The sequence below is a fragment of the Salmo salar genome, chromosome ssa08, assembly GCF_905237065.1.
Source record: "Salmo salar chromosome ssa08, Ssal_v3.1, whole genome shotgun sequence".
NCBI classification, from domain to species: Eukaryota; Metazoa; Chordata; class Actinopteri; order Salmoniformes; family Salmonidae; genus Salmo; species Salmo salar.
In genome coordinates, this window is record NC_059449.1 from 22,044,892 (window position 1) to 22,070,199 (window position 25,308).

At 41.9% G+C, this 25,308-nt stretch overlaps 1 pseudogene; it reads right to left on the bottom strand.

Annotated features, from left to right (window-relative positions):
- LOC106598785 (up-regulator of cell proliferation-like) overlaps positions 1-25,308 on the bottom strand; it is a 33,208-nt pseudogene that overhangs the window by 2,566 nt on the left and 5,334 nt on the right.

Sequence of the window (25,308 nt, forward strand, 5' to 3'; positions counted from 1 at the left end):
TTAATGCTGAGTGTCAAGCAGAGACTAATGTAGTCCCAGTTTTACACTGTTTGGTATGACTTGACCAAGGATCAAACTCCCAACCTAACAATCACAGGGCGGACACTAACCACAAGGCCAGTGGTTGGTCGAATGAGACAACAAAATATTCTGGACATTCCTCACAAACACCGGTTTCCCAGCACTTTTGGCTGTTGTTGCGTCACATGCAATATCGTCAGAAAATGACTTCCTGGATCAGCTGATGATCCAAGTATTATGTGTCATTATTGAAGAACCACATTAATGACAGTAGCAATTTTGGTTTGGGTTTTATGAATCAAGGTAAGGTGACTGTTTTGGTTAGATTAACGAGACGTGGTGTGATCATAACATACAGGAACTAAAGTCCTTTTGTTCACCTGACCTAGAATTCCTTACAATCATAACTTCCGGTGAATGAGCACATCAATTTACAAAAATACTCATCATAAACGTTGATAAACTGTACAACAGTTATTGAAAGAATTATAGATACACTTCTTAATGCAACCACTGTGTTAGATTTCAAAATAGCTTTACGGTGAAAGCACATTTTTCAATATTCTGAGTACAGAGCTCAACCCTCAAAGCAAGCTATACAGTTACCCGCCAAGTTCTGGAGTCAACTAAACTCAGAATTAGTATTATAAATCTTCACTTACCTTTGCTGATCTTGGTCAGAATGCACTCCGAGGACTCCTACTTCCACAAGAAATGTTAGTTTTGTTCGAAATACTCCATATTTATGTCCAAATAACTCCTTTTGTTCACGCATTCAGATCACTATCCAAAGGCATAATGCGCGAGCGTAAATCCAGACACGAAAAGTCAAAATGTTCCATTGCCGTTCATAGAAACATGTCAAACGTTGTTTACAATCAAACCTTAGGGTCTTAACATAAAATGTTAATATAATAATAATATAATATTCCATAATAATATTCCAACCGGACAATAGCGTATTCATTCCAGAAGATAAAGGAGGAACGGCACGCTCGCGGGCTCGCGCATAACCAAGTCCTTTGTCCTCAGACAGTCCACTTATTGACTGAGCTCCTATTCTCTGCCCAGTAACAGGAGAAGGATGAAACAAGTTTCTAAAGGCTGTTGACAGCCAATGGAAGCCTTAGGAAGTGCAACGTGACCCCACAGACACTGTAGTTTCGATAAGGATTCAAAAGAAAAACAACAAACCTTGCTGGTTGGATTATTCTCAGGTTTCTGCCTGCCATATGAGTTCTGTTATACACAGACATCATTCAAACAGTTTTAGAAACTTCAGAGTGTTTACTATTCATATCTACTAATAATATGCATATCCTACCTTCTGAGCCTGAGTAGCAGGCAGTTTACTACGGGCATGCCTTTCATCCGGACGTCAAAATACTGCCCCCTACCCTAGAGAAGTTAAACAGCCATCACTAACATTGAGTGGCTGCTGCCATCATACTGACTCAAATCTCTAGCCACTTTAATAATTGAAAATTGGATGTAATAAATGTATCACTAGTCACTTTAACCTCAGTAGGGGGTGTGGGACGCTAGTTATGTGGGACGCTCATTATAATGAGCGTCCCACACACTAGGGGGTGTCATAAAAATCAATGAAATATGCAAGTGTTATACATGGGTTTAAAGATAAACTTCTTGTTAATCCAACCACGGTGACAGATCTCTAAAAGGCTTCACGGCGAAAGCATACCGTGTGATTATCTGAGAACAGTGCCCAGCAGACAAATCATTACAAACAGTAACAAGCCAAGTAGAGGAGTTACACAAGTCAGAAATAGTGATAAAATTAATCACTTACCTTTGATGATCTTCATATGTTTGCAGTCACAAAACTCCCATTTTGTCACGGTTGTCGTAGTGATGAGACCACAACGCAGCAGGTATGTGTATGCTCATCTTTGACGTTTAATAAATTCAAAATGAACACCAAAATAACAAAAGAACGAACGATCAACAAAACAGTCTGGCAAGGCACAAGGCTAAACACAGAACAATCTCCCACAAATGACAAACACAAACACACCACACCCTAATATATGGGACTCTCAATCAAAGGCAAATAGACAACACCTGCCTTCAACTGAGAGTCCCAACCCCAATTGACCAAACATAGAAATAGACACACTAGACTAAACATAGAATACATGAAAATCAAACAGTGCCCAAAAACCCCCGGAATACTTAAATCAAATGCCCCTTCAACAAACACATCACCCCGAACCACATAAAACGAATACCCTCTGCCACGTCCTGACCAAACTACAATGACAATTCACCCTTATACTGGCCAGGACGTGACACATTTACTCAATAAATGTTAATTTTGTTCGATAAAGTCCATGTTTATATCCAAAAACCTCTGTTTTGTTAGCGCGTTTTGTTCAATAATCCACTGTCTCAAACAACATCCGGTGAAATTGCAGAGCGTGGAATTTAACAAAACAGAAATTATCATAATAAACATACATAAAAGACACAAATGTTATACACCAGTTTAAAGATAAACTTCTTGTTAATCCAACCGCTGTGTCAGATTTCAAAAAGGCTTTACGGCGAAAGCAAACCATGTGATTATCTGAGGACAGCGCCCAGCAGACAAATCATTACAAACAGTTAGCAGCCAAGAAGAAGAGTAACAAAAGCCAGAAATAGCAATAAAATGTATCACTTACCTTTGATGATCTTCATATGGTTGCACTCCGAAGACTCCATGTTACACAATAAATGTTCGTTTTGTTCGATAATGTCCCTCTTTATGTCCAAAAACCTCAGTTTTGTTGGTGCATTTTGTTCAGCAATCCATTGGAACAAAGCGCGTTCACAACAGAGAGATGAAAAATCAATAAAGTACAATAAAAGTTCGTAGAAACATGTCAAACGATGTTTAAAATCAATCCTCAGGTTGTTTTTGTCATAAATAATCTATAATATTTCAACCGGACAAAAGCTTCGTCAATAGAAAAGGAGAAACAAGAAAGGTGCGCTCCCGATCGCGTGCTGGACTCATGTCTGGAAATTTCCAAGCCTGAAAGAATGCCTGAAGACTGGCCACATGTAGAAGAAGCCATAGAGATCGTGAACTGGGTCCTAAGTCTTTGTATGGTGGATAGGCTTTCAATGGAAAAACAGCCTTTCAAAATAATAGTACTTCCTGGATGGATTTCCTCAGGTTTTCGCCTGCCATATCAGTTCTGTTATACTCACAGACATGACAATTTTATGCATATCCTAGCTTCTGGTCCTGAGTAGCAGGCAGTTTAATTTGGGAACGCTTTTCATTCAAAATTCCGAATGCTGCCCCCTACCCTAATGAAGTTTTAAACAATGCCACTTTATATAATGTTTACATACCCATCTCATATGTATATACAGTACTCTATACCATCCACTGCATCTTGCCTATGCCGTTCGGCCATCGCTCATCCATATATTTTTATGTACATATTCTTATTAATTCCTTTACACTTGTGTGTATAAGGTAGTTGTTGTGAAATTGTTAGATTACTTGTTAGATATTACTGCATGGTCGGAACTAGAAGCACAAGCATTTCGCTACACTCGGATTAACATCCGCTAACCATGTGTATGTGACCAATAAAATGTTATTTGATTTGGTTAGAAGCATTGGATTTAGTAAATTCTAATTAATTTGGATGTGTGTGGCAGTGAAAACTGTTTTCACAACGTAATATAAGACACAAAAAGTCTGCATCCCCAAAAAATAGACAGCTCGATTCAGGATTCTTGCAGGGTTTCAAGTTCAATGTCTAATTGAACTGTTAAATGTTTACCATATTATATAATGATAAACATAAATGTAGCCATAGGGCGGCACATAGCGTAGTGGTTAAGAGCGTTTGGGCCAGGTTGCTGGTTCAAATCCCTGAGTCGACTAGGTGAAAAATCTGTCAATGTTCCCTTGAGAAAGGCACTTAACCCAAAGTGCTCCTGTAAGTCGCTCTTGATAAGAGCATCTGCTTATTGACTAAATGTAAAGGAGAAAAGCAGTGTTTTATGTCACAAGTTTTGATGAATCCATCAAGACACCAGACATTGGGTTAAAACATTTAATTAAAGACCCTAAGGTCAATGTCCACGCCCCCACAGTAATCTGTCAGTTTCAGCTAGAGATGGTTTTTTTGCATTGGATGCCTCTCAATCCACCACATCCGCCTATGTCACACTTCCACATTTGCGGTGAAAGGTGACAGAGCTAGAGAGGGGTTTGTCAGACCATGAGACATCCCGAAAATCAGTTTACTCACAAAATCGTCTGTGGCGTCCGAACGGTTTGGCCTAGAAACTATAATGACTCCTCTATGGAAAGATGACTCTCACAAACACAATGGTGTTCTCCGTTTTGAAGATTAGTCTGAAGTCGATATAGAAGATCTGCCAACTTCTGTCTGTAGCGTCTGAACAGTTTGGGCTATGTACATTGTCCCAGGTGTGTTTTCAATCGTAATGTAAGTAACTTAATTTTATGTGACAGCTACTGTCAGCAGTAATAATGTGCCTATGAACTTGAGTTATACAATATAGCTAGTAGAAAGCCCAGTGTGAGCAGTTCACCCTGCACTATCAGCTCAAATAAATACCACGGTCATGTCTTCTCCCAGTAAAGCAATAAATACTGTCAAGCAACCCAGAAAGGTGCTAAAAATAGCCCATATTAACATATGTAGCCTAAGAAACAAGGTTAATGAAATTGATAACTTGCTAGAAACAGAAAGCATTCAAATATTGGCTATCACTGAAACTCAATTAGATAATTCCTTTGATGATACAGTGGTAGCAATATATGGTTATAACAGCTACATAAGAAGCAGAAATGCCAATGGGGGAGGTGTTGCTGTATACACTGAGTGTACAAAACATTAAGAACACCTTCCTAATATTCAGTTGCACCCCTTTTTGCCCTCTGAACAGCCTCAATTCGTTGGGTCATGGACTCTACAAGGTATTGAAAGCGTTCCACAGGGATGCTGGCCCATGTTGACTAATGCTTCCCACAGTTGTGTCAAGTCGGCTGGTAGTGGATCTCTACTCTCTACTCTACTCTGAATAGCTAGTTCCATTTCATCCCACAGATGCTCAAATGGATTAAAATCTGGTGTCTGGGCAGGCCACTGTAGTACGCTGAATTCACTGTCATATTTGTGGAACCATTTGTGGAACCATTCTTGGACAATCCTAGCCTTGTGGCATGGGACGGCAGGGTAGCCTTGTGGTTAGAGCGTTGGGCTAGTAACCGAAAGGTTGCAAGTTTGAATCCCTGAGCTGACAAGGTACAAATCTGTCGTTCTGCCCCTGAACAAGGCAGGGCGTCATTGAAAATAAGAATTTGTTCTTAACTGACTTTCCTAGTTAAATAAAATAAAAATGGGGCATTATCCTGCTGACAAAAATACATTAGCAGATGGATACACTGCTGCCATGAAGGGATGCACCTGATTGGCAATGATGTCCAGATATCCTGTGGCATTCAAACGTTGCTCCACTTTTCTCAAGGGGCACAATGTGTGTCACAGCTCACACCATCACACCACCACGTGTGTGTCTATATACTCAGTGTACAGTGCCTTTGGAAAGTATTCAGACCCCTTGACTTCTTCCACATTTTGTTAGAACCCAAGACAATGCAGGAGTGGCTTTGGGACAAGTCTCGGAATATCCTTGAGTGGCCCAGCCAGAGCCCGGACTTGAACCCTACATCTCTGGAGAGACCTGAAAATAGCTGTGCAGTGACGCTCCCCATCCAACCTGATGGATCTGCAGAGGACAGTGGGAGAAACACCCTAAATACAGGTGTGCCAAGCTTGTAGCGCCAAACCCAAGAAGACTCAAGGCTGTAATCGCTGCCAAAGGTGCTTCAACAAAGTACTGAGTAAACGGTCTGAATACTCATGTAAATGTGATATTTCAGTATTAAAAAATTATAAAGTTGCACAAATTTCGAAAAACCTGTTTTTTCCTTGTCATTATGGGATATTGTGTGTAGATTGATGAGGGAAGAAAATAATTTAATCCATTTTAGAGTAAGGCTGTAACGTAACAAATTGTGGAAAAAGTGAAGGGGTCTGAATACTTTCCCAAATACACTGTCTCCTGTGTGTAATGGTCATATGGGCGGGTATTCCAACAATCTTTTTTACTGTTGCCTAGGTTTTAACTTGAACCCATATGTATGTATACAATCCTTTATGACCATATGTACCTCTGTGATTAATTATGCACTAAAGTTAATTGGATTGTTTCCACACCCACCATGCGTCATGTGCGTAATGGTCATATGAGATGAAATGTGTATATTTTGGGAAGTGAGCAGTCAGTTTGTTTCTTTGAAATGACAAAGCTCAGTTTTGGATCGAAACGTTGTCAATAAAGCAGTGAATTGAGAGCTTTAACAGTGTTCAAACGTGTTCTTAACTGTAAGTAAAACAGAACACAGGTAACCTCAGCTACACACTGTGCAAGACTGCAGTGTAATAGCTGAAAAGTGACTTTCCAAAGGAAAACTAGCATAGTTACTGTTTGTAGCCTACTGTAAGTAGTGCAACAGAAAAACTATGGTAAACCCAGTTATACACTGTGTGGATAAACAGATAGTGTAATAGATCTGTCAGTTTCCAATTAAGCGATAGTTACTGTCTTTACTGTAAAGTGTAACACAACTATGGTAAACACAGGTACAATCAAATCAAATGTTATTTGTCACATTTCACCTTACAGTGAAATGCTTACTTACAATCCCTTAACCAACAATGCAGTTAAGAAAGAGAAGTGTTAAGAAAAGATTTACTAAATAAAATAAAGTTTTAAAAAAGTATAAAAAAGTAACACAATAAAATAACAATAATGAGGCTATATACAGGGGGCGCCGGGAGCGAGTAAATGTGCGGGGGTACATGTTAGTGGAGGTAATTAAGGTAATATGTACATGTAGGTAGGGGTAAAGTGACACTTGCATAGATAACAAACAGCGAGTAGCAGCAGAGTAAAAAAAGAGGGGGGTCAATGCAAATAGTCCTGGTAGCCATTTGATGAACTGTTCAGCAGTCTTATGGCTTGGGGGTAGAAGCTGTTAAGGAGCCCTGTGGACCTAGTCTTGGCGCTCCGGTACCGGATTCTTTGACAATTTTTAGGGCCTTCTCTGGTATAGAGGTCCTGGATGGCAGGAAGCTTGGCCCCAGTGATGTACTGGGCCGTTCGCACTACCCTCTGTAATGCCTTGTGGTCGGAGGCCGAGCAGTTTTCATACCAGGCAGTGATGCAACCGGTCAGGATGCTCTCGATGATGCAGCTGTAGACATTTTTGGGGATCTGAGGAACCATGCCAAATCCTTTCAGTTTCCTGAGTGGGAATAGGCTTTATCGTTCCCTGTTCACGACTGTCTTGGTGTGTTTGGACCATGATAGTTTGTTGGTGATGTGGACACCAAGGAACTTGAAGCTCTCGACCAGCTCCAATACAGCCCACTCGGTGTGAATGAGGGCATGCTCGACCCTCCTTTTCCTGTAGTCCCCGATCAGCTCCTTTGTCTTGAGGGACAGGTGGTTGTCCTGGCACCACACTGCCAGGTCTCTTACCTCCTCCCTATAGGCTGTCTCATCGTTGTCTGGGATCAGGCCTACCACCGTTGTGTTGTTGACAAACTTAATGATGGTGTTGGAATCGTGCTTGGCCACGCATTCTTATGTGAACAAGGAGCACAGGAGGGGACTAACCATGCACCCCTGAGGTCCCCGTGTTGAGGATCAGCGTTGCAGATGTGTTGAGGCCTACCCTTACCACCTGGGGGTGGCCCATCAGGAAGTCCAGGATCCAGTTGTAGAGGTAGGTGTTTAGTCACAGGGTCCTTAGCTTAGTGATAAGCTTTGAGGGCACTATGGTGTTGAATGCTGAGCTGTAGTCAATGAACAGCATTCTCACGTACATGTTCCTTTTGTCATCTGTGGATCTGTTGGGGCGGTATGCAAATTGGAGTGGGTCTAGGGTTTCTGGGATAATGGTGTTAATGTGAGCCATGACCAGCCTTTCAAAGCACTTCATGGCTACAGACGTGAGTGTTGCGGGTCGGTAGTTATTCAGGCAGGTTTGTCGTGGACGAATCAGAATTAGTTGGGTAACATAGATAATTAAGATGTTTTATTAGTATAATATGCTTATTTGAGGTACTTGTCATTAGAAAGTGTCCATTGGACTCTGGTGTCTTTTCAGTTGCACGTCTACCTAGGCTGGGGCTCAGACACTTGGGGCCCAGAGAGGGGAGAGGTCAGACTTGTCGTCATGGGAATGTGTCTTTACCTATTTCTTAAACCATGTGAAGGGATGGCGTGATTAATGGGGAACCAATGACTTGTCTCCACAATGTCTGTGAGCAAGTCACTCCCTCCTTTTCTTTATTGTGGGGAGGATTATGGCAGTAAATGGACCCTTGTATGTCCTCTCTTAGATCTCACACTTATCCTGGGATATTATATGGCCTAGAGGCTCACTCCCTCCAGTGAGCCTGTCCAGGAGTGGGGTCAAGAGGGGGTTTGCTTGAGATGGGAATATCTAGAGTTGACAATTGATATATGCCATTGGATGAAATAGTTCTGTTCAATACCGTACCAGGGAGGGACGGTTCTAAGGAGACCAGAAACTGGGCTATATCATTAATCCTGTTGACATAGCAGTTACTGTCTGATGTGTTTTATTGATATCTCTCATACAAAACTTAACCTTTGTGAACTGTTACTAAGTATTTTGTGGTTTGTCAATGTACGTTGAAGGGGCTGTATCGTTGCTATAAAAGATCCCTGTAGCCATTCTGTAATCACCTTGTTCAATGATTCATTCGAGAGAGTGCATTATTGGGGTCAATAACCTTTGCAAAAGTATCTTAATTAAGTATTAAAGATGTAGTTTAACTCGGACTGGTGTGTTTGTAACTCCTCATTTGGTAATGCGGAAATTAGCCACCACAGGTTACCTTGGTGTTGTTGGGCACAGGGACTGTAATAGAGCTGAGATGTGAGTTTCCATTGGAAACTATGACAATTACTATCTGTACTGTAAAATAGGGTAACAGAAAACTATCGCAACCCAGCAACTGTGTGAATAAACAACAGTGTAATCTCACTATGGTGGCATAAACTCAGCCCAATATTGGAAAATGAAGCCAACAGTGTAATATACTATGTCTATAGTAAACACTGCACAATACTGTATGATAGTATATACTAAGACCTACAGTATCAGTCTTAGTCTCGTACACTCTCCGTGAAGGGACTTTCTACCTCACACACGATTATAGCTTATTTCTTGCTATATACGTGAGGGTTCAGGTTGGTAGGACATAAGGGAGTGTTTATAACTGTGCTTAGTCCTGCAATGGTCACCTCTCATTAAACTAGCTATATTGCGTCGCTCGTTCACCATGGAACTCACAAGAGTCTAGGCAAGATTTCTGCTCCCTGTGAGAGATGAAATATGGTGCGCCTCGCAACACCTAGCTCATTCTCAGGGGAGATCTGCAAGCCCGCCGGAGAGAAACAGTAGTACAGCGGCAGCTATTTAAGGGGGTCAGCATTATCACTACCCAGTACACAGGACTAATCTGAAATCCTTACTCAGAATGTATTCTGCTGAGCAGAAGGATACCCTATTGGAGTGATCCAATATAGCGCAACATAACCCCCTGGACATCCTGGAAAAGAGCCGTAATGAAGCCGACACAGTCAAGCAGACAAACTGGGCTGAGATGTTTCCTGGCCTGGCTTAGTGAAAAGGGAACAACTTTCTCTTTTGAGACAACTACAAAAGAAGGGTTGAATACTATTCTGGGGGAGTTTTGTGGCAGTGTGAGGAATATTAAGGTTGAAATGTACAGGCTGAGCAGCTACACGGGTCTCTGTGCTGAGTTAAACTGCTACATAACGACCCCCCTCTGAACCTTTCCTGGTGTCTAATGAAAGACTCAACATCCAACAACATCTTCGTGGGCACCGTGAAGCAACGGGGAGGACAGGGCAACGCACAATGCAGCCATCAGTGAGCAGGACCACGAGAACATAAAGAAGTTAACAGCAGTAGAACCAGACACACCTGGGGCTCGTAATGAAAGTGTGGTTCAACATCCAACTTTACCAGAAGAGGCACCGAGACTAACTAACAACTGGCTTTTACCCAGAATACATTGTCTGGTGAAAGGATGAAATAAAACTAAGTTACTCATTAAAAGCACATTTTTTATGAAAACATGTTGTTCATCTTTTTATAATCTGTTGGCAACCGTTTTATAAAAGCAATAAGACCCTCGAAACAGGGAATTATCATGATTAACCCTCCTAAGAACAGCCCTTAGTCAGGAGTTATTCACACGATAATTCACAGGTTCTCAAGCCTTATTACTTAAATATAAAGAATGCTGTGATTATAAATCCTCTACACAATAACAAGTGTTTCACCCTGTACTAATGATAAAGTTAAGTAGGGTACATCCTTACCTGTGGTGAGGGTTGTTGACACCAGTTTACTTTTCTTTCCATTTTCCAGCACAGTGCAGACAGAGACAGAGTACTGAGTAGCAGGTTTCAGGTCAGAGAGAGTGATGCTGTGTGAAGATGTGGTAGTGATGTGTCGTTCTGTCCCTGGACAGCGGTAGGAGATCTGGTAATGATGTTGGGTTTGGTCCAATCCTGGTGGCTGGCTCCAGCTAACAGCAGCTGATGTGGTGTCCACTGAGTCAACAGTCAGCTGGTCTGGAGCAGGAAGTACTAAGGGAAAATACATTATTGTTAGTGTTACAGTTTAACTCCAGAAATAAACTACAGGAGGAAAAAGTTGAATAGTAGTTGAAAAATAATTAAAGGCCAGCTGGAAGAAATAAGCTTAAAACACATGTTTGATTTGTAATGTAACAAAATGTCTGTTCTGGTTACTGGTAAAGAGATGATGAGCTGTAACAAGGTGAGGTAGATCTCTTACTGGTGTAGATGGTTGTAGAGACAGATTCACTCTGTTCCCCATTCTTCAGCACAGTTGAGATGCTGACAGTGTACTCAGTACCAGGTTGCAGGTTTGAGAATGTGTTGTGGCAGTCTTTAGTATTCTCTGCATGGAGGTCTGTTCCTGGGCTGCAGTAGGATATGAGGAAGCGCTGTGGGACTTTCTCCATTCCTTCAGCCTTGGACCAGTGGAGAGTGAAGGAGGTATCTTTCAAATGGTCTATCTTTAAATCTCTGGGTGGGACCACTGGAACAAAAATATTTTTATGTTAAGAAGATCCATAACAATATCTCTTAAAACATGACTAAAACCAAACTCTTTACCTGTGGATAACGATGCTGAGACCCATCTGCTTTGTCTTCCATCTTCTCCCTCTGTAGCCACACTGAACTGGTACTTTTCACCAGGTTGGAGACTGCTTATTTTAAGATGATACCCGCCTTTCACTTTTGATGAGTCCGTTTCCCCCAGGTCACACCCCCAGGTCACTCTGAACTGGTGTGGCCCCTTCAGCCCCTCAGGAGAACCCCAGCTCAGAGACACGGAGTCTGATGTCACTGACAGGACCTGGATCTTCCCAGGAGGGGGCAGCACTGGTGAAGACATGACAGGGGAGAAAAAACAGAGTTAATTGGAACCACAAATGCATACTACTTTATCAGAATTTAAGAAGTAACACATTCTTAAACAATAATAAAACAAATGGTATATACATAATTGTTCACAAGTTATCACTAAAGATCTCAAAGAACAACTTTTGGGTCAATTCATTATTGATTGTACATGCACTTACCGTCGACTGACTCTGGCCTTAGGCGTTGCTCTCCATCAAAAGTCTTGAGCAATGGAAACAGAGTAAGAAATCTTTCAATTGAAAAAACGAAATGTTTATGTTGCAAAACAAGCAATGACAAAGCTTGTAGCTTTAACTTGCATTAACAGTATTAGCGTATCTTCTGTAATATGTACACTACATTGCCAACAGTATGTGGACGCCTGCTCATCAAACATCTCATTCCAAAATCATGGGCATTAATACGGAGTTTCCACTAGATGTTGGAACATCGCTGAGGGGACTTGCTTCCATTCAGCCACAAGGGCATTAGTGAGGTTGGGCGATTAGGCCTGGCACGCAGTCAGTCTTCCAATTCATCCCAAAGGAGTTTGGTGGGGTTGCGGTCAGGGCTCTGTGCAAGCCAGTCACGTTCTTCCACACAGATCTCGATAAACCATTTATGTATGGACCTCGCTTTGTGCACAGGGGCATTGTCATACTGAAACAGGAAAGTGCCTTCCCCAAACTGTTGCCACAAAGTTGGAAGCACAGAATTGTCTAGAATGGAACAAAGGGGCCTTGCCCGAACCATGAAAAACAGCCCCAGACCAATATTCCTCCTCCACCAAACTTTACAGTTGGCACTATGCATTCGGGCAGGTAGCGTTCTCCTGGCATCAGCCAAACCCAGATTCATCTGTTGGACTGCAAGGTGGTAAAGCATGATTTATATTTCCACTGCTCCAGAGTCCAATGGAGGTGAGCTTTATAGCACTCCAGCCAACGCTTGGCATTGCACATAGTGATCTCAGGCTTGTGTGTGGCTGATCGGCCATGGAAACTAATTTCATGAAGCTCCCGACGAACATTTAGTGTGCTGACGTTGCTTCCAGAGGCAGTTTGGAACTCGGTGTTTAGTGTTGCAACTGAGGACACGCGCTTCAGCACTCTGTGGTACCGTTCTGTGCGCTTGTGTGGCCTATCACTTCACGGTTGAGCCGTTGTTGCTCCTAGACGTTTACACTTCCCAATAACAGCACTTAGTTGACCGGGGCTACTCTAGCAGGGCAGAAATTTGATGAACTGGCTTGTTGGAAAGGTGGCTTCTTATGATGGTGACACGTTGAAAGTGACTGAGCTCTTCAGTAAGGCCATTATACTGCCAATGTTTGTCTATGGAGATTGCATGGCTGTGTGCTCGATTGTATACACCTGTCAGCAATGGGTGTGGCTGAAATAGCCGAATACAGAAATTTGAAGGGGTGTCCACATACTTTGGCAATATAGTGCATATTCAGGTATAATGAGGGGGTAAATCAACTACCTGTTTTCCAGCTTGTTTTATCTCTTCAATGATCGTGTCATGACCTTTGTGATTTGTCACTGAACACTCCAAGCAGATCAGCTTCTGGTCTGTCCTGCAGAACACCTCCAGAGCTCTGTGGTGTTCCTGACAGAGTCTTTCCTCCAGGTCTCCAGTCACCTCCACCAGGGTGTGTCTCTGTAGTTTAGATAGTGTGTAGTGCTTCCTAACGTGGGTCTCACAGTAGGACTGAGTGCAGGTCTGACAGAACTTCACAGCTTGGACCTCAGAGCAGATATCACAGGGTACCTCTCCTGGGCTGGTGGGAATTGGAAATAACAGTTATCAAATACATTGATCATAATAACCTGATCAGTTCAATTTAACACATAACGGCCTGATAATATAACATATGGTAACCTACCCATCTGTTATCATGATAATATTACACATGGTAACCTACCTATAACTATCTGTTATCATGATAATATAACACATGGTAACCTACCTACAGCTATCTGTTATCATGATAATATAACACATGGTAACCTACTGTACCTATAACTATCTTATCATGATAATATAACACATGGTAACCTACCTATCTGTTATCATGATAATATAACACATGGTAACCTACCTATAACTATCTGTTATCATGATAATATAACACATGGTAACCTACCTATAACTATCTGTTATTGTTTCAATATTGAAATTCTATATCCTGCTGTCCCATAGTAATGAACATGTAGGGGTCAGGATGAGACAGACAGGCAGCGTTTCTCAGCCAGTCGAAATCATGAATCAGCTGGCATAATTTTTATGGACATATACAAAGACATGTCAATTGAAAAAAGGTAAAACGAAACAAAATGCAGCTAATTTAGTCTTTCCAGCTTCAGTTTGAAGTGATTGTGTTAGCTGTGTTGTTGGCTAGCTCCTCTGAACAACAGTGTCCTAACGAGAGAGCACATTGTCTATGCCATGTGAAATCATGCCTCATTAGCTCATTGTTATGGATGTATACAAATAAATGTCACTAGAAAACAGTTTAAACAAATGCAAATGCAGCTACTGTTGTTATTCTGGCTGCACTGTTTGACGTGACTGTAAGTTAGCCGTAGTTGGCTAGCTGGAAAGCAAAAGATAAGAGCATTGCCTGCCAGTACGGCAATGGAACATTTAGAACGAACGACTGGGTCACGTCTCTGGCAACTGAACCAATAGAACGAACAATCAGCCGGCTTGGGTAGCAACCCTAGATTTGTGTCGGGACTATATCTTGTGGAATAATGAAATAGTATGAATACATTTATCAAAATAAAGTTTTTAATGAAAATATGTAAATCATTATTTGAATATGTTGGTAACTCGTTGTATAACAGTAATAATGCCCTAGAAGCTGGTGTTCGGGACTAACAACACCCATGGAAATATATCCTCCAAACACCGGCTTCTCGGGCATTAACACTTAATTATAGAGATGGTTCTAAATATGTGAATTGCAGCTTCTCTTCTAGACAACTACATGTATTACATAACTGTTCTATTTCCTGGTAACATGTAGAAACTCTCCTCTCCTCATTTCTTCTCTTCTAGACAACTACATGTATTAAATAACTGTTCTATTTCCTGGTAACATGTAGAAACTCTCCTCTCCTCATTTCTTCTCCTCTTCTAGACAACTACATGTATTAAATAACTGTTCTACTTCCTGGTAACATGTAGAAACTCACCCTTTTCTTTGTGAAGGGGCCTCCTCTTTGAAATGAAGAGGGGGATCCATTGATTCACCACTCTTCCTTGATAAACAACCAGAGGAAACAGACTCGGCTCTCTCTGGATGGACACTGCTAATAATACAAGACAGATCAAATCAAATGCAGCATTACATAAGTGCACTACCTTTGGCCCTTGGTTTGTCCTCAGTCATTTACGCTTACCAAAATGTTCATATTTTCAGCTAAATGTATTATGCAGTAACTCTGTATCCTTCTAAAAATACATTACTTATAAAATATGATACAAATCTAAAAGTCCTAAACAAGCACTTGTGCGCACACACACACACACACACACACACACACACACACCTCTTCTGTCTTTCTTTAGGGATGGCACCACCCTCAGCCCCCTGATGATAACTCATTATAACACTCAGAGAGGAGGTCTCAGCATCCTGAAGAGGACTGGTCTAGTCCCATATCAATCTGTAAATAAGAAGAGTAAATACAATACACAAAAGGAGAGTAGGCCTACTGTTGGCCTGCTGTGCTGGGGATTTATATTGACAATATAAATGATATTCTGTAAAGCATTTGGTACAGAATGCAATTTTGAAAAAGTGTTTATGAATAATATCATTATGTAAAATAATATATACAGTTGAAGTTGGAAGTTTACATACACTTAGGTTGGACTCATTAAAACGTGTTTTTCAACCACTCCGCATTGTCATGTCCTGACCAGTAAAGGGGTTATTTGTTATTATAGTTTGGTCAGGACGTGGCAGGGGGTGTTTGTTTAGAGTGTTCCGGGGTTTTTGGTTATGTTCTATGTTAGTATATTTCTATGTTCTGGTCTAGTCTTTTTAGTTCTATGTTTAGGGTTATTGGATGGACCTTCAATTGGAGGCAGCTGTTCCTCGTTGCCTCTGATTGAAGGCCTTATATAGGAGGGGTGTTTTTGTAATGGGTTTTGTGGAAAGTTGTTTTTGCACTGCTAGGGTTAGCCTGCATTACTGTTCATTCGTTCGGTTTCTTGTTTTGTTTCATTAAGTGTTCTAATAAAAGTTAATATGAGCACTCAACCCGCTGCGCCTTGGTCCACTATATACGACGACCGTTACACACATATTTCTTGTTAACAAACTATAGTTTTGGCAAGTTGGTTAGGACATCTACTTTGTGCATGACACAAGTAATTTTTCCAACAATTGTTTACAGACAGATTATTTCACTTACAATTCACTGTATCACAATTCCAGTGGGCCAGAAGTTTACATACATCAAGTTGACTGTGCCTTTAAACAGCTTGGAAAATTCCAGAAAATATGTCATGGCTTCAGAAGCTTCTGATAGGCTAATTGACATCATTTTAGTCAATTGGAGGTGTACCTGTGGATGTATTTCAAGGCATACCTTCAAACGCAGTGCCTCTTTGCTTGACATCATGGGAAAATCTAAAGAAATCAGCCAAGACCTCAGAAATAAATTGTAGACCTCCAAGAGTCTGGTTCATCCTTGGGAGCAATTTCCAAACACCTGAAGGTACCACGTTCATCTGTACAAACAATAGTACGCAAGTATAAACACCATGGGACCACGCAGCTGTCATACCGCTCAGGAAGGAGACGCGTTCTGTCTCCTAGAGATGAATGTACTTTGGTGGAAAAGTGCAAATCAATTCCAGAACAACAGCAAAGGACCTTGTGAAGATGCTGGTGGAAACAGGTACAAAACGATCTATATCCATAGTAAAAAGAGTCCTACATCGACATAACCTGAAAGGCCGCTCAGCAAGGAAGAAGCCACTGCTCAAAAACCGCTATAAAAAAAGCCAGACTATGGTTTGCAACTGCACATGGGGACAAAGATCCTACTTTTTGGAGAAATGTCCTCTGGTCTGATGAAACAAAAATAGAACTGTTTTGCCATAATGACCATCATTATGTTTGGATGAAAAAGGGGAGGCTTGCAAGCCAAAGAACACCATCCTAACTGTGAAGCACGGGGGTGGCAGCATCATGTTGTGGGGGTGCCTTGCTGCAAGAGGGACTGGTGCACTTCAAAGTAGAAGGCATCATGAGGGAAGAAAATTATGTGGATATATTGAAGCAACATCAAGACATCAGTCAGGAAGTTAAAGCTTGGTCACAAATGGGTCTTCCAAATGGACAATGACCCCAAGCATACTTCCAAAGTTGTGGCAAGATGGCTTAAGGACAACAAAGTCAAGGTATTGGAGAGACCATCACAAAGCCCTGACCTCAATCCTATAGAACATTTGTGGGCAGAACTGAAAAAGCGTGTGCGAGCAATGAGGCCTACAAAGCTGACTCAGTTACACCAGCTCTGTCAGGAGGAATGGGCCAAAATTCACCCAACTTATTGTGGGAAGCTTGTGGAAGGCTACCCGAAACGTTTGACCCAAGTTAAACAATTTAAATGCAATGCTACCAAATACTAATTGAATGTATGTAAACTTCTGACCCACTGGGAATGTGATAAAAAGAAATAAAAGCTGAAATTAATCACTCTCTGCTATTATTATAACATTTCACATTCTTAAAATAAAGTGGTGATCCTAACTGACCAAAGACAAGGAATTTCTACAAGGATTAAATGTCAGGAATTGTGAAAAACTGAGTTTAAATGTATTTGGCTAAGGTGTATGTAAACTTCCGACTTCAACTGTATATATTTAACCCAGCAATATAGACTACATTATCGGGTAAGGGTTTAGCCCACTTTCTATGCATAATTATAGGCCATTATATAATTAGGTTATTTTGTTGTCTTTTTTGTGTCGTCATCTTTTAGGAAATTGTATTGGCCTAGGCTGGACACGATCCACCCCAACCTGGTCATACAGTTCATGTAAAATTGACCTTTTTTTCTTCTCTTTTTGCATTTTAGTTAACCCTAACACTTTTCCTAACCTTAACCTAATTCTCCTAACCCAGTGGTTCCCAAACTTTTTATAGTCCCGTACCCATTCAAACATTCAACCTCCAGCTGCGTACCCCTTCTAGCACCAGGGTCAGCGCACTCTCAAATGTTGTTTTTTACCATCTTTGTAAGCCTGCTACACACACACACACACTATACGAAACATTTATTAAACATAAGAATGAGTGAGTTTTTCGTCACAACCTGGCTCGTGGGAAGTGACAAGCTCTTATAGGACCAGGGCACAAGTAATAATAATCAATAATTTTGCTCTTTATTTAGCCATCTTACATATAAAACCTTACTTATTTATAAAAAAATTGTGAATAACTCACCACAGGTTAATGAGAAGGGTGTGCTTGAAAGGAGGTCTCAGTCTTAAATAATTTTCCACACAGTCTGTATTTAGTTTTCATGCTGGTGAGCGCCGAGAATCCACTCTCACATAGGTGGTTGCAAAGGGCATCAGCGTCTTAACAATGCGATTTGCCAAGGCAAGAAACTCAGAGGGCAGCCCTATCCAGAAATCTGGCAGTGGCTTCTGATTAAATTCAATTTTCACAGAACTGCTTGTTGCAATTTTGATGACGCGCTCTTGTTCAGATATAGGTAAGTGGACTGGAGGCAGGGCATGAAAGGGATAACGAATCCAGTTGTTTGTGTCGTCCGTTTCGGGAAAGTACCTGTGTAATTGCGCACCCAACGTACTCAGGTGCTTCGCAAAATCACATTTGACATTGTCTGTAAGCTTGAGTTCATTTGCACACAAAAGAAATCATCGAATTATGGAAAGACCTGTGTGTTGTCCTTGTTAATGCAGACAGAAAAGAGCTACAACTTCTTAATCACAGCCTTAATTTTGTCCCGCACATTGAATATTTCACCTTTATTTAACCAGATGTTCTCAACAAGCCTAAGTTCTAATTTGCAATATAGTTGCAGAGAGTCCCTGTAATCCTAGATTCAGATCATTCAGGCAAGAAAAAAACATCACCCAGATAGGTCAGTTGTGTGAGAAACTCGTCATCATGCAAGCGGTCAGACAAGTGAAAATTATGGTCAGTAATGAAAACTTTAAGCTCGTCTCTCAATTAAAAAAAAAAGTGTAAATACTTTGCCGCTTGATAACCAGCGCACTTCTGTATGTTGTAAAAGCAGCATTACGTTGCCCATATCATTGCATAGTGCAGAAAATACACGAGAGTTCAGGGGCCTTGCTTTAAGAAATTTAACCATTTTCACTGTAGTGTCCAAAAGGTGTCAGACATTCCCTTGGCAGCAAGAGCCTCTCGGTGGATGCTGCAGTGGTGTCGGGAGCAACCGCTTGCATGTGCATTACCACTCCACTATGTCTCCCTGTCATGGCTTTTGCGCCATCAGTACAGATACCAACACATCTTGATCACCAAAGTCCATTTGATGTCACAAAGCTGTCCAGTACTTTCAAAATATCCTCTCCTGTTGTCCTGGTTTCCAGTGGTTTGTAGAAGAGGATGTCTTCCTTAATTGACCCCCATAAACGTAACGGACATATACCAGGAGCTATGCCAGGCCTGCCACATCTGTTGACTCATTCAGCTGTAATGCATTTAATTCACTGTCTTGTATGCGAAGCAGTGATTGTTTCAAAACATCTCCTGCCATGTCACTGATGCATCGTGAAACAGTGTTGTTTGATGAAGAAATTGTCTGTATAGTTTTTGGGCCTATCCCCCAGCATTGTCCCAGCCATATCCATGGCAGCAGGAAGAATTAAGTCCTCCACAATAGTATGGGGCTTGCCTGTCCTAGCCACTCGGTAGCTCACCATATAAGATGCTTCTAGCCCCTTCTTATTAATGGCATCTGTTGCTTTTATACATGTCTTACTACTCGAAAGTCATCTTTATCTTCGATCAAAAAACTCCCGTGGATTCTTTTTCAAATTGTCATGTTTCGTTTCTAAATGTCTGCGCAAGAGTGAAGGTTTCCCGTGAGAGAGTAACGGTTAATCAAATCAAGTCAAATCAAAGTTTATTTGTTACACGCGCCAAATACAACAGGTGTAGACCTTACAGTGAAATGCTTACTTACAGGCTCTAACCAATAGTGCGAAAGAAAAGGTATGTGTGTGTGTGTTGGTAAGTAAAGAAATAAAACAGTAAAAGACATTTGAAAATAACAGTAGCGAGGCTACATACAGACACCGGTTAGTCAGGCTTATTGAGGTAGTATGTACATGTAGATATGGTTAAAGTGACTATGCATATATGATGAACAGAGAGTAGCAGTAGCATATAAAGAGGGGTTGGCAGGTGGTGAGACACAATGCAGATAGCCCGGTTAGCCAATGTGCGGGAGCACTGGTTGGTCGGGCCAATTGAGGTAGTATGTACATGAATGTATAGTTAAAGTGACTATGCATATAAGATAAACAGAGAGTAGCAGCAGCGTAAAAGAGGGGTTGGGGGGGTGGGGCACACGATGCAAATAGTCGGGGTAGGAGTCTTATGGCTTGGGGGTAGAAACTGTTGAGAAGCCTTTTTGACCTAGACTTGGCACTCCGGTACCGCTTGCCATGCAGTAGCAGAGAGAACAGTCTGACTGGGGTGGCTGGGGTCTTTGACAATTTTTAGGGCCTTCCTCTAACACCGCCTGGTGTAGAGGTCCTGGATGGCAGGCAGCTTTACCCCAGTGATGTACTGGGCCGTACGCACTACCCTCTGTAGTGCCTTGCGGTCGGAGGCCGAGCAATTGCCGTACCAGGCAGTGATGCAACCGGTCAGGATGCTCTCGATGTTGCAGCTGTAGAACCTTTTTACTTTTTTACTTTGGACTTATTTAATCATGTTTTAAATTAATTGTCCCACAGGCCTCCCGCCAGTACAGGGGGGAAAAAAAAATGTATGAAATGAATTGAAATGTATCCATTCACTACTGTAAGTCGCTCTGGATAAGACCGTCTGCAAAATGTAAATGTAATTTAATATAGAAAATGTGCGAAGGGGTGCACAAGTTGAAAACAAAGTAGTATTTGTCTTTATTTTTAGAGGATGCCACAAAACAGCACAGAGGAATCGCTTCCTATACGATACCAGGAACATCTGCAAAAAGACAGGGAGAGATACTGGAAGAAAAAGAGAAGTGAAATCTATCTCTGAGCTTACAAAGCAAGAACAAAGAAGCAAGAGATGGCAATGGAAATGTAACCAACGGAATAGAGGACAGACTTTAGAGAGGACAGTTGCAATGGAGACCTACCTATCAGGCACCACAACACCTCAGTCACCAGATGGAGACCTACCTATCAGGCAACACAACACCTCAGTCACCAGATGGAGACCTACCTATCAGGCAACACAACACCTCAGTCACCAGATGGAGACCTACCTATCAGGCACCACAACACCTCAGTCACCAGATGGAGACCTACCTATCAGGCAACACAACACCTCAGTCACCAGATGGAGACCTACCTATCAGGCAACACAACATCTCAGTCACCAGATGGAGACCTACCTATCAGGCAACACACCACCTCAGTCACCAGATGGAGACCTACCTATCAGGCAACACAACACCTCAGTCACCAGATGGAGACCTACCTATCAGGCAACACAACACCTCAGTCACCAGATGACTTGCAGCCAGAACATGAGGCTAACATACCTGCCCCTAACTTACCTGCCCCTGATGCACACCCTGATACCCCTTCCTCATCGTCTGCAACAGGAATGAGAAGTTGAATACTTGCTGAAAAGAAAAAAGGTTGGAAGAGGTCGCTCAAAAGCATACAGAGATCTTAGTATGACAAATGTCAAACTTGATAATGCTTTACGGAAAGCTGAGAAATACAAAAAAGGTATGATCGACTGATGAACAAAATGGAGAGGCAAGATTCCCCAAAGACAAAACAGCAAATGAAGGGAACTCCGAAGAACTTGAGAAGGATTTTATTGTTTCAACATGCCATCATTGCACAGTTAAAACAAAAGTATAAAAAAAATGTGCAGTGCCAAGGACAAACAAGTGGCTTCAAAAATGCTCAGAGGCAACATCCTGAGAAAGTATGGCCTGGTCAAAGCCTCAAACAGAGAATTTGGATTTTCAGCAAAAGCAATGAGGGAAAATGAAAACAGGCCATCAAGTCTTCAATACTCCAGGAACAATCAGTGTAACAGAATCAGCACAGCCACAGAAGAGAAAATCACTAGATTCTATGAACGTGATGACAACAGTAGAGCAACAACAGGAAAAAAAGGACACACTAACAAGGAACAAGAAGAAAACGCAGAAGCGCTTCTTGAATGGCACAATTCAGAACCTTTATCAGAAGTTTAAGAGAGAATATTCAGAAATTCAAATTTCCTACTGTGAATTCTGCAAAAGACGTCCGTTTTGGGTTGTCAAGCCAACAGTCCAAGATAGGGACACATGTCTCTGCAAAACCCACGCAAACCTCCAGTTCATGGTGGACAAACTACAGTATCACAAAGTGATCAGCTGCAGCAACATTGAGAAACTCATTGAGTCTTTGTGCTGTGAGAACCTGCAGAAAGAGTGCATGTATAGAGAGTGCTCCCTTTGCCAAGCAAAAGAGCTTAAAACATCTGACTTTGATGCTGGTGAGCAGACATGGTGGTTTGAGTGGAAAAACAAAGCTGAAGAGAGAGAGAAGAAAAACAAAGAGGTTCACTGTACATTTGACAGTAAAAGAAAAGGTATGTGGCACACTGCATATTCTATTGGAGGACTTCTCCAAAGGATTGAAAGAGAAGTTGGGGAAACACGTGTACAACTTTCGACACCAGTACTCCAAATTGAGAGAATTAAAAGAGAATCTGGGGAAAGAGGAGATCATTGTGCATATTGACTTTGCAGAGAACTACCTGTGTAAATATACCAGTGAAATCCAGGCAGTTCACTTTGGTGATTCTCACAAGCAGGTGACCCTCCACACCTGTGTTGGATATACCACAAATGATACAGTTTCACTTTGCTCACTGAGCTCTTCTATGCGGCATGACCTCTCTGCTATCGGGGCCCATCTCTCAAAACCACTGGCCTACTTCCTTGAGCTTTGCCCATTGGCTACTGCTGTACACTTTGTGAGTGATGGGCCTACAACCCAGTATAGGTCTAAAAATAATTTATACTATCTCTCCACCCTTCCCTTTGAAATGGGCTTCCAGAGAGTAACATGGAATTTCCTAGAAGCCGGACATGGAAAAGGCCCAGCTGATGGGGTAGGAACAAATGGAAAAACAGTATTTGAGGAACTGTCAAAAGATCGGTCAGCTATCAAGCTCTTATATATCTCAGAGGAGGAGATAGAGAGCATCGAGGCCCTCCTACCGGATCACCTGGGGACAATCCGTGGGACAATGAAGATACACCAGGTAATAGTTGTGGGTTATTTTATGTCGAATTTCACATTTGTTATACAAACATATTATCACTACACTATGTATCACTAGACTTTGCTATGATTACATATTTCGAATGTGCATAACTGTGTTTCCAGATCATCACCGACAGTCCAGGGGAGATAACTTGGCGGATACTCAGTTGCTTCTGTTCCTTTCCACATCACTGCAGCTGTTTCAGCCCACAGACTGTGACTCTGGTTGAAAAAACAGAGGCAGACCAAGATGGAAAATTCAACTCCTCTCAAAGCACCGTCCAGCCCATTGAAGATCTAAGTGAAGCATTGATTGGAAAGTGGTGTGTGGTGGAGAATGATCAGGACGTTTACCCTGGTATCTATTTATTTGTTTTAGATATGGAAATCATATGGTTGTTATCATAATCTCACAAAAAGGTTGGGTGGAAATATCTTATTTTTCATGATAAATAAATGTTTATACATTCAGTTTATACATTCAGGCGACGTGTTGAATTATTAATATTAGGAAAACCTTAAAAATCACTTTAAATAATATTAAATACAAGTTAATGTACAAATGTACAAGAAATCCGTTATAAATCAATTGTATGACATTTCATTTTCAACTAAAATGGAAGTTTAATGATGTGATGGAAATGACATTTGTCTATGGCTGTCTGGGAAAAATGACAGCAATATATACATTCCTGAATACTACGATCGCAGCCATTATCAGATATAGTTTCTAGACAAATCAAAGACAAGTACAATACTGGTAAAATGGTGTTTGAATAAGTTTTCATTTCTGAAAGTTAGCACGGCCAAAGTGCCCGACGTTGCAGAATCACCCATACATATACACATCAAATAGGCTACATCGAATGAATAAGACCCATATGAAGGGTTACCTCAGTAGTTGGATGAGCAAAAATGTACCTTCTGCTCCATGACTGAATTTATTCTAAATGTACAGTCTGTTGTTGCTATCCTTGAGGCCCTGGGTCTCAACCCCGCCCTGTGCAATTGGGTCCTGGTCCCAGACGTGCTCAATGGAATTGCGATCCGGGCTCTTCGTTGGCCATGTCAGAACACTGACTTTCCTGTCTTGCAGGAAATCACGCACAGAACGAGCTGTATGGCTGGTGGCATTGTCATGCTGGAGGGTCATGTCAGGATGAGCCTGCAGGAAGGGTACCACATTAGGGAGGAGGATGTCTTCCCTGTAACGCACAGCGTTGAGATTGCCTACAATGACAACATGCTCAGTCCGATGATGCTGTGACACACCGCCCCAGACCATGACGGACTCTTCACCTCCAAATCAATCCCGCTCCAGAGTACAGGCCTCGGTGTAAGGCTCATTCCTGAGACACAACCGTGACTCGTCAGTGAAGAGCACTTTTTGCCAGTCCTGTCTGGTCCAGTGACGGTGGGTTTGTGCCCATAGGCGGCATTGTTGCCGGTGATGTCTGGTGAGGACCTGCCTTTCAACAGGCCTACAAGCCCTCAGTCCAGCCTCTCTCAGCCTATTGCGGACAGTCTGAGCACTGATGGAGGGATCGTGCGTTCCTGGTGTAACTCGGGCAGTTGTTGTTGCCATCCTGTACCTGTCCCGCAGGTGTGATGTTCGGATGTACCGATCCTGTGCAGGTGTTGTTACACGTGGTCTGCCACTGCGAGGATGATCAGCTGTCCGCCCTGTCTCCCTGTAGCGCTGTCTTAGGCGTCTCACAGTACGGACATTGCAATTTACTGCCCTGGCCACATCTGCAGTCCTCATGCCTCCTTGCAGCATGCCTTTAGGCACGTTCACGCAGATGAGCAGGGACCCTGGGCATCTTTCTTTTGATGTTTTTCAGTCAGTAGAAAGGCCTCTTTAGTGTCCTAAGTTTTCATAACTGTGACCTTAATTGCCTACCGTCTGTAAGCTGTTAGTGTCTTAACGTCCGTTCCACAGGTGCATGTTCATTAATTGTTTATGGTTCATTGAACAAGCATGGGAAACTGTGTTTAAACCCTTTACAATAAAGATCTGTGAAGATATTTAGATTTTTACGAATTATCTTTGAAAGACAGGGTTCTGAAAAAGTGACGTTTCTTTTTTAGTTCCCACGCACAGTAGCGGGAGCGAGAGGCACTGTGTCCTGGATGTTGTTGCCTTTC